A 14,696-nucleotide genomic window follows, 5' to 3' on the forward strand; every position below is an offset into this window, starting at 1 on the left:
AAAAATTAGCTGTCCATAGTTGTTAGGGATTATTTCTGGACTCTCAATTCTCTTTCCATTGATCTGTGTGTCTGTTTTTGTGCCAGTACCATGCTGTTTCGGTTACTATAGCTTTGTAGTATATTTTGAAATCAGGGAGTGTGATACCTCCAGCTTTGTTCTTTTTTCTCAGGATTGCTTTAGCTATTTGGGGTCTTAAGTTGTTCTATATAAATTTTAGGATTCTTTGTTCTATTTCTGTGAAAAATGTTGTTGGAACCTTCATAGAGATGGCACTGAATCTATAGATTGCTTTAGGAAGTATGGACATTTTAACTCTGTTAATCCTGCCAATCCAAGAGCACGGAATATCTTTCCATTTCTTTGTGTCTTCTTCAATTTCTTTCAACAATGTTTTACAGTTTTCAGTGTATGGATCTTTCACTTCTTTGGTTAAGTTTATTCCTAGGTATTTTACTCTTTTTGTTGCAATTGTAAATGGGATTGTATTCTTAATTTTTCTTTCTGCTACTTTGTTATTAGCATATAGAAATGCAACTAATTCTTGTATGCTGATTTTCTATCCTAAACTTTACTGTATCATTTCTTATTTCTACAAGTTTCTTGGTGGATTCTTTAGAGTTTTCTATATATAAAATCATGTTATTTGCAAATAGTGACCGTTTCATGTCTCCCTTTCCAATTCAGATCCCTTTTATTTCTTTTGCTTGAGTGATAGCTCTAGCTAGGACTTCTAATACTATGTTAAATAAGAGTGGTGACAGTGGGCATCCTTATCTGGTTCCTGTTCTTAGAGGGATAGCTTTTAGTTTTTCTCCATTGAAAATATTAGCTGTGGGTTTGTCATATATGGCCTTGTCCTGTTGAGGTACTTTCCTCCTATACCCATTTTATTCAGAGTTTTTATCGTAAGTGAGTGCTGTATCTTGTCAAATGCTTTCTCTGCATCTGTTGAGATGATCATGTGTTTTTTGTTCCTCATTTTCTTAACGTAGTGTATCATATTGATTGACTTGTGGATGTTGAACCATCCCTGTGTCCCTGGTATAAATCTCACTTGATTGTAATGTATGAGCTTTTTAATGTATTGCTGTATTCAATTTGCCAATAGTTTGTTGAGGATTTTTGCATCTATCTTCATCATCAATATAGGCCTGTAATTTTCCTTCTTTGTCTTGTTCTTGTCTGGCTTTGGTATCAGGGTGATTTTGGCCTCGCAGAATGTGTTAGGAAGTGTTCCATCTTCCTCAATTTCCTGGAATGGTTTCAGAAGGATAGGTATTAAATCTTCTTTGAATGTTTGGTAGAATTCTCCAGAGAAGCTGTCTGGTCTTGGACTTTTATTTTTGGGGAGGCTTTTGATTACTGTTTCAGTCTCTTTACTTGCGATTGGCCTATTCAGATTCTCTATTTCTTCTTGATTCAGTTTTGGGAGGTTGCAAGAGTCTAAGAATTTATCCATTTCTTCTAGGTTATCCAATTTGTTGGCATATAGTTTTTCATGGTATTCTCTTATAATGTTTTGTATTTCTGTGGTATCCATTGTAATTTCTCCTCTTTCAATTCTAATTTTATTTATTTGAGTCTTCTTTTCCTTAGTGAGCCTGGCTAAGGGTTCGTCAAATTGTTTATTTTCTCAAAGGTCCATCTCTTTGTTTCTTTGATCATTTCTACTGTATTTTTTGTTTCAATTTCACTTATTTCTGCTTTAGTTTTTAGTATTTACTGTCTTCTACTCACTTTGGGCTTTGTTTGTTCTTCTTTTTCTAATTCTGCTAGGTGTAGTTTGAGATTGCTTCTTTGAGATTTTTCCTGTTTGTTGACGAGAGCCTGTATTGCAATGAATTTCCTTCTTAGGACTGCTTTTGTTGCCTGCCAAATGAATTGATATGGTGTGCTTTCATTTTCATTTGTCTCCAGATAATATTTGATTTCTCCTTTGATTTCTTTAATGATCCATTGGTCGCTCAGTAGCATGGTGTTTAATCTCCACATCTTTGCCCCTTTCCCCACTTTTTTCTTGTAATTGATTTCTAGTTTCACAGCATTATGGTTAGAAAAGATGCTTGATATTATTTAAATCCTCTTAAATTTATTTAAGCATGCTTTGTTTCCCAAGATATGGTCTATCCTTGAGAATGTTCCATGCGCACTTGAGAAGAATGAGTAACCTGCTGTTTTTGGATGGAGTGTTCTATATATATCTATTAAGTCCATCTGGTCTAGTTTTTCATTTAATTCTACAATTTCCTTGTTGACTTTCCATCTGGATGATCTATCCATTGGTGTAAGTGGGGTGTTGAGATACCCTACTATTGTTGTATTATTCTTGATATCTCCCCCACATTTTATGTTTTTGATATCATATCTAACCTCTTTTTTTGTATGTGTGTATCCATTAGCCTCTTATCATTGAAATAGGTAATTTTAGTCTTTTGTCTTTTAACCATCATATTATCTTCATATGGTTACCTTTACTGTATTTTTTGCCTTTACCATTGATATTATTCCCTTTTTTTTGGATAGTTTTCTTATTCCTATTTGTAGTCTTCTCTTTCCCACTTAAGTTCCTTTAACATTTTTTTTAAAACTGGTTTCTTGGTGATAAACTTCTTTAATTTTTTCTTGTCTGGGAAAGTCTTTATCCCTCTTTCCATTCTGAAGGATAATCTTGCTGGGTAGAGTGTACTTGGCTGTAGGTTTTTTCCTTTCAGGACTTTAAATATATTGTGCCCCTCCCTTCTAGCCTGTAAGGTTTCTGCTGAGAAGTCAGCTGACAGCTTTATAGGGTTTCCTCTGTATGTAACTTGTTGCCTTTCTCTTGTAGCTTTTAAGATTATTTATCTTTAATATTTGACATTTTAATTATAATGTGTCTTGGTGTGGGCCTGTTTGGGTTTATCTTCTTTGGTGCTCTCTGTGCTTCCTGTGCCTGGATGTCTATTTCCTTCCTTAGGTTAGGAAAGTTTTCAGCTATTATTACTTCAGATAGATTCTCTGCCCCTTTGTCTCTCTCTTCTCCTTCTGGGACACCTATAATATGAATGTTGTCCTGATCTTGTCCTAGAGGTCCCTTAGACTATTCTTGGTTCTTTTTTATTCTTTTTTCTTTTATCTATTCTGCTTGGGTGATTTCCTCTAGTCTTTCGTCCAGCTTGCTGATCTGTTCTTCTGTATTATCTATGCTGCTACTGAGTCCTCTAGTGAATTTTTCATTTCCTCTCTTGTATTCTTCATTTCCAATTGGTTCTTTTTTGTATTTTCCAGTTCTTTGTTGACCTTTTCACTGAGTTCATCCATTCTTCTCCCAAGATCAGTGAGCATCCTTATGACTTTTTGTTCTAACACTTCGTCAGTTAGATTGTTTCTTTCTGTTTCAGTTGGTTCTTTTTTTTTACTTTTGTCCTGTTCCCTTGTTTGGAACATATTTCTTTGCCTCCTTATTTTGCTTGTTTTTCTGTGCTTATATCTTTTTATTAGGTGAGTGAGCTATATTTTCTGGTCTTGGAGAGGTGGCCTTATGTAAGAGATGCCTTATGAGGCCCTGCAGCGTGCTTTCCTCTGGTCACCAGTTCCAAATGTTCCAGGAGTGGCCCTGTGTGGGCTACATGTGTCCTTCTGTTGTGGCATGGTTATTCTTGCTGCAGGTGCCCAGGGAGTCTAGGCTGTACCCCTAGCCAGCTGATTGTAATTCTCTGCTGTGTGTGGCTACCACAGACCCTTTAGTCACTTTTTTGGGCATGGGGAGCCCCAGTACAGGTGACTACAATGTCTACTAGCACATTCCTGTTGTAGTTTTTCTGTTAAGTGAGTAGGTCCCCAGCATGGCTTGTTTCTAGGCTCAGGGGCTTACAATTGCTGTAGGCCTCTGGCCTGCAAGGCTGCTGTCAACTGTCTCAGGATTGCACCTGTGTGGGGCTGGCCTCAGGCATGGGAGCACCCAATTGTTTCAGGCCTTTGGAAGGTGGAGTCGATCACCTATGTGGCTGTTTGAGAAGCACAAGTCCACAGCTGACAAGTTCCACCTCCACAGGGCCACACACACCTGGTCAACACAGTCCTGCCCTATGCATCTGTCCCAACTCCCTGAAGCAGACCCAGTCGCCCCACTGCAGAGGCCCCACACACTCCATCCCCTCCTTGTGCATACCCTGCCCTACAGAGGCAGACCCACTCACCTGGCTGCAGAGGATCCAGGCACCCAGCCTGTGCAGGCCCACAAGTTGTCCTGAGGGTTTGCTGTTTGGTGGGCCTAGTCCCTGTGGCAGGCTGCCTGCCCTGGCTAAGCTGGATTAAATTGGTGCTCTAGTGAGTGGGGCAGACCCTGAGCTAACAGGTTAGGGAAAGCACTCCAATGGTATCTGCCAGCATCTGAATCAGCATGCCTGTACTAGGTCACAATAATGGCTGCTGTCAATGTCTCAGTCCCTGGAACGGTCTCACCTCTCCCCAAGATGCCTCCAGAGCCCATCAAGTGAGTGTCTTTTCACCAAAGGACTGTACACCTTTCTTTCTGGTGATTTTAGGTTGCTTTCCAAAATGGGTGACTTTGTATGTGGGCCCTTTAAGAGTTGGCTTTTTTCCTCTATGTCTGATAGCTTTTCTGGGGGTATTCCCTGTTGTTGTTAGTAGCCAGCAAAACCAGATATTATGAGACTTGTTTAGGTTGTGCTGAGTCCAAAGGATGCCTATAGTGGTTACACTCCCCTGCTCAGGTCCCCCACTCCTCCAAGGAAGGCTGCATACCTTAGGATTGTTCCCAGCCAGCCATGAAGCTCCGTGGCTCACAGAGGTGCCTTCTTTCTCTCCAGAAAAGAATTTCTTCCTCTTCCCCCTCAGTGAGGACTGTCCCCTGTTGCAGGAGTTCTTTTTATCCAGTTTCCAGTTTTCTCTAATGGGTAATTTTTCCCAGAGTAGTTGTAAATTAGTTGTGTCCATGGGAGGAGGTGAGTTCAGAGTCCTCCTACACTGCCATCTTGACACCTCCCTCCAGGACCAGAGGTTTCTAATAGGAAAAATACATCTGGAAGGCAGAAAAGAAGCAACTGTCCAATACACTTTCTATATCTATTGTACTAACGTCATCATTTTTACTTCTAACTCTTTATCAATTTTCTCTATGTTCTATAAAAAGTTTTTCAAATTTGCCCCATACATCATTTATTCAGTTTTCTGAAAGGTTAAGTCTGTAATTAGCACTTTTGGTTTCTGTGTAGTTTTTAGAATATCATTTATGTTTTAAAATATTTATTATGGGTCTATTCTGCTCTGGATATTATGCTAGGACAAGGACCCTGTCTTCAGAGAGATTACTGTCTAGTAGAAGAGGCCACAGATAAACAGAAAATTACAATAAAGTGATATAATTAAGGTAAGCTCAAGGTGCTTGGAAGTGCATAGCACAGGCATCCAACCCAGCCAGGAGGTTTCCTAAAGAACACAGTGTCTTTAAAGAATGAGTATTTATTGGACAAGGAGTGCCGACCAAAAAAAGAAGGGAATTTCAGGTCAAGGCACAGTATGTGCAAAGGCATGAAGAGGTGAAAGGGCATTTCATGAGAGAGGAAAAGTGATGAGTTCAGTGTGACTGGGACATACAGTGCAAGATGAGTGGCAAGAATGAGGTTGGTGAGATACACAGGGGCCAGGTCATAAATAACACTGCAGCTGTGTGCCTTAGGGGTTAGATTTTATCCTGGAGGTAGTGGAAGGATTTAAACAGAAGAGTGTCATGATTATAGTTGTATTTTCCGAATGGCAATGCTAATGGTAATGTGGAGAGGGCCCTTCAGAATAAAAGAGGATTGTTCAAGAGGTTATTGCAGCCACAATAGTGAGAGACGGTAAGGGTATGGAAGGTGTATGACCTTCACATGCCCAGCTCCTTCTTGTGATTAAGGTAGAAACTCAGCTGGTATTTCTTCAAAGATTTTCTCAGCCCTCCCAGGAAGTGATCTTCATATGGCTAAATCCTCATCTTTAAGGTAGTGGTTTAGATGTCACCTTCTCAAAGAGGCATTCACTGGTCATCTTATCTAAGGAAGCAATACCCCCAACACACATAGTTATTCAAATGTAATTTCCATGAGGGCAAGGTCCTCATCGGTCTCTGTACCCCAGAGCTCGTATGTAATAGGACCTTAAGAATATGTGATGAGTGGATGAATGTTGAACGAACTAAAGCCATTCTCATACTCAGGCAATGTGCAGAAGCCCCTTGTGCAGAAAGGCTCTTGTGCTGAAGTCATGATTAAAAAGACAGAAGTCACAGTCAGAGAGGTCTTCAGGGATAGCCTTCCTCTGGGCCTTTATCTTGCCTTCCATATTACTACAACTCTGCTCATCTGAAGTGTGTTTGTTAGCTCATTAATTTAGTGAACAAACAATTAGCTCCAAGGTGTATGAAAACCCATTTTTGTCAGAGGCTATCTTCCCCAACCCACACGGAAGAATCCACCTGCAGAACGAAGCAACATGGGGGAAAAGAAAAAGAGGAGGAGGAAGGGGAGGAAGACGGGGGAGGGGGAGGGAAAGGGAGAGGGAGAGGAAGAGGAGCAGGAGAAAGAGAAAAGGATAGAGCCAAGAGATAGAAAGAGCAAGAGAGTGATGGATAGCATCTAGCTACATGTCATCTCTTAGACTTTGCAACTATGTGAACCAACAAGTTACTTTTGGAGCCAAGCTCATTTATGTTGGTTTTTTGGACTTTCAACTGAAAGAGTCCTAACTCAGTTAATAACAAATCAAATCATCAATCTATCTCTATACCTATCTATTAGTATGTTCTTTACTTAAGGAAATAGTTCACAAATTCACTTGTCTGATTCTTTTTTTCATCTTTTTCTACTCTTCTAGGAGCTCTCATTCTTTCCTTCAGATTTTAAAAGGGGCAGAGGGTATAAAAAACTTTGTAGGGGTGATTTTTACAGTTTATTTTTGTTATGTTTCTCTCAAATCTCCTGATATGTTTATGTTAGATACTACTGTGGGTCTCATGTTATCCTCAGAATCTTAAAACAGATTATTAGCATAGCTGTGGCTTTCTCCTTTTAAAATAAACCCCATCTTACTTGGAATTTGTATTCCTCAAGGGATTATCGTTTTCCAGATACACAATACTAAACATTTTAATCAAATATGTGATCAAAAATATTTTCCATTTTACTTCTTTTATTTATTTAATGGACTCATGTTACTCATGCTTTTTGGAAGAGAATTAATTTGGAATAAAAGCTCAGCTTTTATATTCCAAATATGAGAAAATAACTTCTTGTTTCTGGGATATATAAAATGTCAGTCTAATTGTGCATTGTTTGGTATAGTCATGTATAGTTTGAGAATGGATTTTAAATTATATATGCTAATATTAAATTAAAGCAATTGTGCTCTTTGGGAAATCTCTGTCACAGATAAGGGGGTGGGTTCTAGGGTATATTTTGAGCAGATTATATAGATCTTTTTAGGATTCTCCCCTTATGTCAATTCTCCTCTTTTCTCATCCCCCCATGTGGTCAGATAGTCCCATATGTCTGCATCTTTGAATCCCAGGACACCAAGCTTAGGGAGTGGTTTTTGCCTTCACCACAAGCTCAAAACATTTCCTGGGTTGAAGCTGAGGTTGGTTCAGTACTAGGCATTAGGCTCTTTCCTCGCTACTGGTCTCTGACCCTTCTCCCTAAGCCTTGTCTGCCTTTCCTTTTATTGCTGTTTTTCCTTCCTAGATTTGCATATCTCTTAGTTCTTATCTTCCCTCTGGGGTCTGGCGTCCCACTGACTCTGTTTCATGGCTGGTCCTGATTTCCCTGCTAATGTACATTCTGGCTTCTTTTGATTCACAGGTTGCTGATCCCTGATTGATTTTTATACCTTGCAGCCAGCCACACTCATTTGTGGTTCACAATCTTCACGCAGATTTATCACATCTGCCACCAACATTTAGAGATAATCAAGTGGGGAAGCTCAGACAGAGAATCAGGAACCAAGAGAAAGACACAAACTACCAAAACTGACTCAAGAAGAAATAGAAAATTGGAATAGAACTATAACAAGTGACGAGATTAAAACAGTAATCAAAAAAAAAAATATGCCCACAAAGAAGAACCCAGGCCCAGATGTCTTCACCACTGAATTCTACCAAACATTCAATGAAGAATGAATACCAATTCTCCACAAACTCTTCCAAAACACAGAAGCGAAGGGAACTTCCCAAATCATTCTATGAGGTCAATATTACCCTGATACCAAAAGCAGACAAACACATCAAAAGAAAACTATAAAACAATATCTCTTATGAATATGGGTGAAACTATGCAAGAAAAAAAATAAAAGGTATCCAGATGAAAGGAAAAAATAAATCTATATTCACAGATGACATAATCTTGCATATAGAAAATCCTAAGGGATCCACCAAAAGACTGTTAGAACTAATAAATGAGTTCATTAAGGTTGCAGCACACAAGATCAATATATAAAAATCAATTGTATTTCTATAGTTGCAACGATCAATCCAAAAATGAAAAAAGAAACAATCTATTTATGATAGCATCAAAAAGAATAACATACTTAGGAATAAATTTAACAAAAGAAGTGCAAAACTAGTGCTCTGAAAACCAAAAATATTCTTGAAAGAAATTAAAGAAGATCTAAATAAATGGGAAAACACTCCATCTTCATGGATCAGAAAACTTAACATTAAGGTGTCAATAATCCCCAAACTCATCGATAGAGTCAATGCAGTTCCTATCAGGATTCCACATGACTTCTTTGTACAAACTGACAAGCTGATTCTAAACTTATATGGAATTGCAAGGGACCCAGAACAGCTAAAACAATTCTGAAAAGGAAAAATGAAGTGGAAGGACTCACATTCTCAATTTCAAAACTTACTATAAAGCAAGAGTAATCAAGATGATGTGGCATGGGTACAAAGATAGACATATAGATCAATGGAATAGAACTGACCGTCTAGACAGAAACGCATATATCTATGATCAACTGATTTTTGACAAGGGTACCAAGACCACTCAATGAGGAAAAAATAGTCTTCTCAACAAATGGTGCTGGGACAACTGGATAGCCACATGCAAAGGATGAAGTTGGACACTTACTTCACACTGTGTTAAAAATTAACTCAAGATGGGCCAGAAACATAAATGTAAGAGCAAAAACCATAGACTCTTAGAAGAAAATATATGGGCATATCTTCATGACCTTAATTTTGCCATGGTTTCTTAGCTATGACACCAAAATAAAGAGTAACAAAAGGAAAAATAGATAAACTGCATGGCGTCAAAATTAAAACTTTTGTGCTAAGGGACTTATATCTAGAATATATAAATAACGCTCACAACTCAATAATATTAAAAAAAACTATTAAAATTGGGCAAAGGATCTGAATAGACCTTTATACAAAGGAGAGATACTAATGGCCAATAAGCACATGAAAAGATTCTCAACTTCCTTAGTTATCAGGAAAACACAAATCAAAGCCACAGTGAGATACTACTTCACACCGACTAGGATGGCTAGAATCAAAAAGTCAGACAACAGTTGTTGGCAAGGACTTAGAAAAATTAGAACCCTCTGCTAGTGGGAACGTAAAATGGTGCAGCTACTTTGGAAAACAGTTCAGCAGTTCCTCAAATGATTTAACATAGGAATACTATATCACCCAGAAATTTGACTTCTAAGAACATGCCAAGGAGAAACGAAAATATCTGTCCACACAGAAAACTGTACACAAATGTTATAGCAGCATATTCACAATAGCCAAAAGGTGGAAACAACCCAAATGCCAATCAACCGACGAGTGGATAAATAAAATGTGGTATATTCATGCAGTGAAATATGATTCAGCCAAAAAAGGAACAAAGCGTGAAAGGGAGCACTTATGTGGTGACAGACAAGAAATAATGTACAACTGAAAGTTTACAATGATGTAAACTATTATGAAGTCAATAAAAAATAAAAATAATAAACCTATTATATGTTAACAAAACATAATTTTGTAAAAAAAAATTTGTCCACAAAGAAAAAAAGGAACAAAGTACTAATACATTGCTACAACATAGCTGAATCTTGACAGCATTATGCTAAGTGAAAGAAATCAGTCACAAAAGACCACATACTATATGACTCTATTTATATGAAAGTCCACAATAGAGCAATATATAGAAGCAAAAAGCAGGGGCCAGCCTGGTGTCATAGTGGCTGTGTTCATGCACTTCACTTCAGTGGCCCAGGGTTTGCGGGTTTGGATCCCTGGCACCGACCTATACACCACTCATCAAGCCATGCTGTGGTAGCGTCCCACATGTGAAGTGGAGGAAGATTGGTACAGATGTTAGCTCAGGGACAATCTTCCTCACCAAAAAAAAAAAAAGGTAGATTAGTGGTTGCTCAAGGTGAGAGGTGGGAGTTGGGGAGGGATGGGGATGGAGAGCAAGGAGAAAGATAGTTAAAGAAGAAGGAGTTTCTTCTTGAGGTGATGAAAATGTTCTAAAATTTACCGTGGTGATGGTCGCATGCATCTATGAATGTGCTAAAAACCACTGAATTGTATACTTTAAAGGGTGAATTGTATGGTCTGTGAATTATATCTCAATAAAGTTGTTAAAGAAAAACAAGCAAACAATACCAAATGTACTCAAAGGGTATATTTGATGACTTTTTAAAATGTTAAAAAGCTTTGAACACCTAGTACAGATTCCTGCAGGTTTAGCTACATGGATCTGTTTATTTTGCAATCAATGAAAGTTAAAGGGGCAGTCTTTAAAATCGTTCCTTGGGAGCTTAGAATTTCTAGTTCTGACTCTCAGCACAAGCACGGCACCATCATGTCTTTCAAAGGTGGATTTATTTGCCTTAGTAACAAATCAAGAGTACTGAGTGTCCATCAGAGAGCAGAACAAAGAAAAAAGATTAAATGTTTTATTTGCTCAGATTGTTTAGACAAGTATGCTAGAGAATAATAGATGGGTTTAAACTTCTTTAAGAGTTATTAGCATTTCAAGTTCTTAACAAAGGAATAATGCATTAAAGTCCGTTTAAAACTTGTAAGAGTGACATCAACGACCATAAAGTAGAGGCTGAATGAGTATTTCAAGTTAAAATTCATTACTAGACCAACCATTGACTATAAACTCAAACACAGAGTTATTGAGTTAGGAATAAAAGGAAAAACATATATATGAAGCCTGATGAAGGAGTCGTAACAATATCTGGATGGGAGGGTGAAAACAGAATTAATTAGGAGGCAAAACCAGAGAAAAGGAAAAGAAAAAGAAAATGTGTGAAATACTTAAATGGGGGCTGGGAAATATGATGATTATGATCAGATCATTTTTTTACTACTTTTCCCAAGTTTACCAGTGACTGAATGTGCACATGGACAAGAATTTTCTTTTTAAAGATTTTATTTTTCCTTTTTCTCCCCAAAGCCCCCCGGTACACAGTTGTATATTTTAGTTGTGGGTCCTTCCAGTTGTGGCATGTGGGACACCGCCTCAGCATGGCTTGATAAGTGGTGCCATGTCCGCGCCCAGGATTCTAACCAGCGAAACCCTGGGCCCCTGAAGCAGAGCGTGAGAACTTAACCACTTGGCCACGGGGTCAGCTCCGGACAACAATTGTTAATCATATAACAAAATAATTTTTGAAAATAATATGGTAGACCTGGTGATTTTTTAAAAATGCTCTCTAGTACCTACTTCCTATGTTAGCAAAGAAAGCTTGAAAATTGAGGTCTTAGGCTTAATCATTATTTGCCCAGTCTGAAGGACAGTGGGAGGGCATCAAGCCTCTAAAAGGGAGATATCTACTCATTAGTGGAAATGTGCATGAAAAATAGGATTACTGAATATTTGTCAATTAAAGAAAAGCCAACTCGATTTGTCTAAGAAGAAATCATGCTTGACTAATCTATGAAATTCTTTCAGAAGGAAAATAAATTTGTGGAGAAAGGGAAAATCATGAATTTATTTTACTCTTGGAAAAATTTTTTCACACCATAGCTGTTTCTTAATTGAGTTACCCTAGGATTAGGCAGAGGGCTTTACTGTGGATAAAAACATCAATATCAAGGTAATAGGCCAGGAACATTATTAAGTGGAAAATGTAAATTGAGGCATTTCCCAAGGAATTAATCTTAGGCCAATCTGATTTAATCGTCTATTATGTTTTGGAAAAGAATGCCCAGTAAAATCTCTAAATTTGAAAATTTCTTGGGCTCTGTCAGATACCAGAAAATGGAAAGAGTGACTCAGATATTTCCTGAGATACTACAATGTGAAGAGCAGTCTACTGGGTGCTAGGGAAGATACACAGATAAATTCAACAGGGTACTTGCCTGTTTGATCTCCTATCCAGAGAAACAGGAAAAGTGCAGTATAGAGGAGACAGCAATTTTGCTATGTGAAAGGTGTGGATGCGGGTGTTCAGAGAAAAGAAAAACCAAACTGTCATACATTTACTCGTTCATTCAATTAACATTTATTGAGTACTACTCTTCATTCATGTGTTACACCAATATTTATTTATTCCTTACTAAGCGTTAGCCGTTGTTCTAAGCGCTAAGTATATAGTAGTGAACAAGACAGGAGCCCTGTTTTCATGAAATTAAGATAGATTTTTTTTCCTCAGGGACCAAAATAAACCTGATAACATCAGACAGATAAGTGATATGAAGAAAACAAAACAAGTGAATGTGATAGACAGCTGGTGGTTGGTGTCTTTTTCATGAGATGTCAGGAAAAGTCTCTCAGAGAGATAGCATCTGACCTGAGACCTGTTAATGAGAAGGAGCCTCCCACAGGAAGATGTACAGGAAGAGCTTTCTAAGCAGAGGGAACGGCAAGTGCAAAGGTCCTGAGGTGGGAAGGAGTTTGGTGTGTTTGAGAAAAATAAAAAAGACCAGCTATAGTTCAGTGGGCCTGGAGAAGTTAGATAGACAAGTCTGGAGGAAGACCTGGATCTTCCCTTGGAGGATCCTTCAAGCACAGTGGAAGAAAGAAAACATGTAAACAATTACATGATAACATGAGGCGTGCACAGATTTATGAGACATTAATTTTATTTTGAATATGAAACAGGAGTTAAAGATGACAGGTTATGAATTATATTTTCAGAAAGAGCTAGTTATCGGAAGCTGAGGAAGAGGGACCATGGACAAGGTTACTACAAACACACGAAAGTTCAGACCTTGGGCTAAGATCAAGCTCTATTGTCGGAGCAGAAGTAGCAGTAAGGGTGAGCAACGGGGCTACTGTCCAGGGCTGGAGGCTACGCTTCTTACATAGCAGCATTTGAATGACCTCTGAAAGGTCAATCAAACCCACCCCCTTTCCACTGGAAACTTCTCAGGACTCACTGAGGTCTCAGTTTCATTCACTTGACTTAAGCTTTTGCCCACTGAAAATGCAAGGAGCCCTGGGAGAAGAAACACTTTATAGTTAATTATCTTGCAGTGTGTTATTAGTGCCTCATTTCTTTGGGTATTTAATCTTTAAGAGGTCTCTGTTAAGAGGGAACAGCAGCACCTTACTATGACTTTGTGTAGATGATTATAGCTATTCCACCTTTATAGTAAGGCAGGAGATAGTAATGAGGCTCTTGCATCTTTTGGATCAGAACAAATTGATAGTTTCAGGGAGACAGCAGAGAGGGCCGTAAGGACTTAGGTTCAAAGCCCACGGACTGGCTTCACTGTGGGACCTGAGGAAAATTGCCTAATTATTTGGAGTCCCAGTTGCCTTATCTGAAAGAACGCCAGCCCAAGAGATTTGTTGTGGAGATTTAATTGGATAATTTAAGTGAAAGTGCCTACTGGACTCAAATGTGTAATAGTCTATCCCACTGAAGCCTGTGGCCCAAATTCAGGGGAAAGGCTGGGTATCTCAAGAGGTCCAGTCTGGGTGGCACAGGGAGTCCATAGACCCTAAGGAGAAAGAGGGAACAAAGTGGGGTCACTGGGGGAATCCAGTACTTCTCACTAGGCAACCGAGAAAGATATGTGAAAAATGAAATTTAGCATTATACCAAACAGTATTCTAAGCAGAAAAAGGACAGAACCCCTAGAATAATGAATTTTCTCCCTTCTTAATGCAGGAAACAGACCCGAGTTTCAGGAGTGTTAAAATATAATAGGGCTAAAATCATTTATTGCCAGAATTTTGATAACGAAATCCAAAAAGAAGAACCACTAACCCCACTTGCCAGAATTTAAACCAAGTTAACCTCAAATCAATTCATGGTACATTCAAAGACAGAAAACACTTACACTGCCTGACCTGAGATTCTAGCAAACAAACTTCAACTATGCAAATTCCTAGGCCTCTTTAATATCACATTAGTTTAGGTTCACATCAATTGTTTCTTGCCAGGGAAATGGGCTTTTAAATGGGTTTCCATCTGGAGATGGCTCAATGCCAAACTGAACAGGACTTTTCAGAGGCTTTGGAACACTCAAATGTCACCAGTTACAGTCAGTGCAATTTCAGCTCATGTGATTTTGGTTAACACAATTATTTAAAGAAAGAAGAAGGCAGAAATAAGGATACTGGTATCAGAGGGACCACAAAATCCATTGAAATGGCATCTACTCAAGAATGAGTCAGGTGACCTATGTTAGGCTCTCAGTTCTGTTAATAAACTAAATGTAGGACTTAATTGGATGAAGTGACAGATGTCTAATATTTTTC

Source organism: Equus asinus, chromosome 12 (assembly GCF_041296235.1).
Source record: "Equus asinus isolate D_3611 breed Donkey chromosome 12, EquAss-T2T_v2, whole genome shotgun sequence".
Classification (NCBI taxonomy): Eukaryota; Metazoa; Chordata; class Mammalia; order Perissodactyla; family Equidae; genus Equus; species Equus asinus.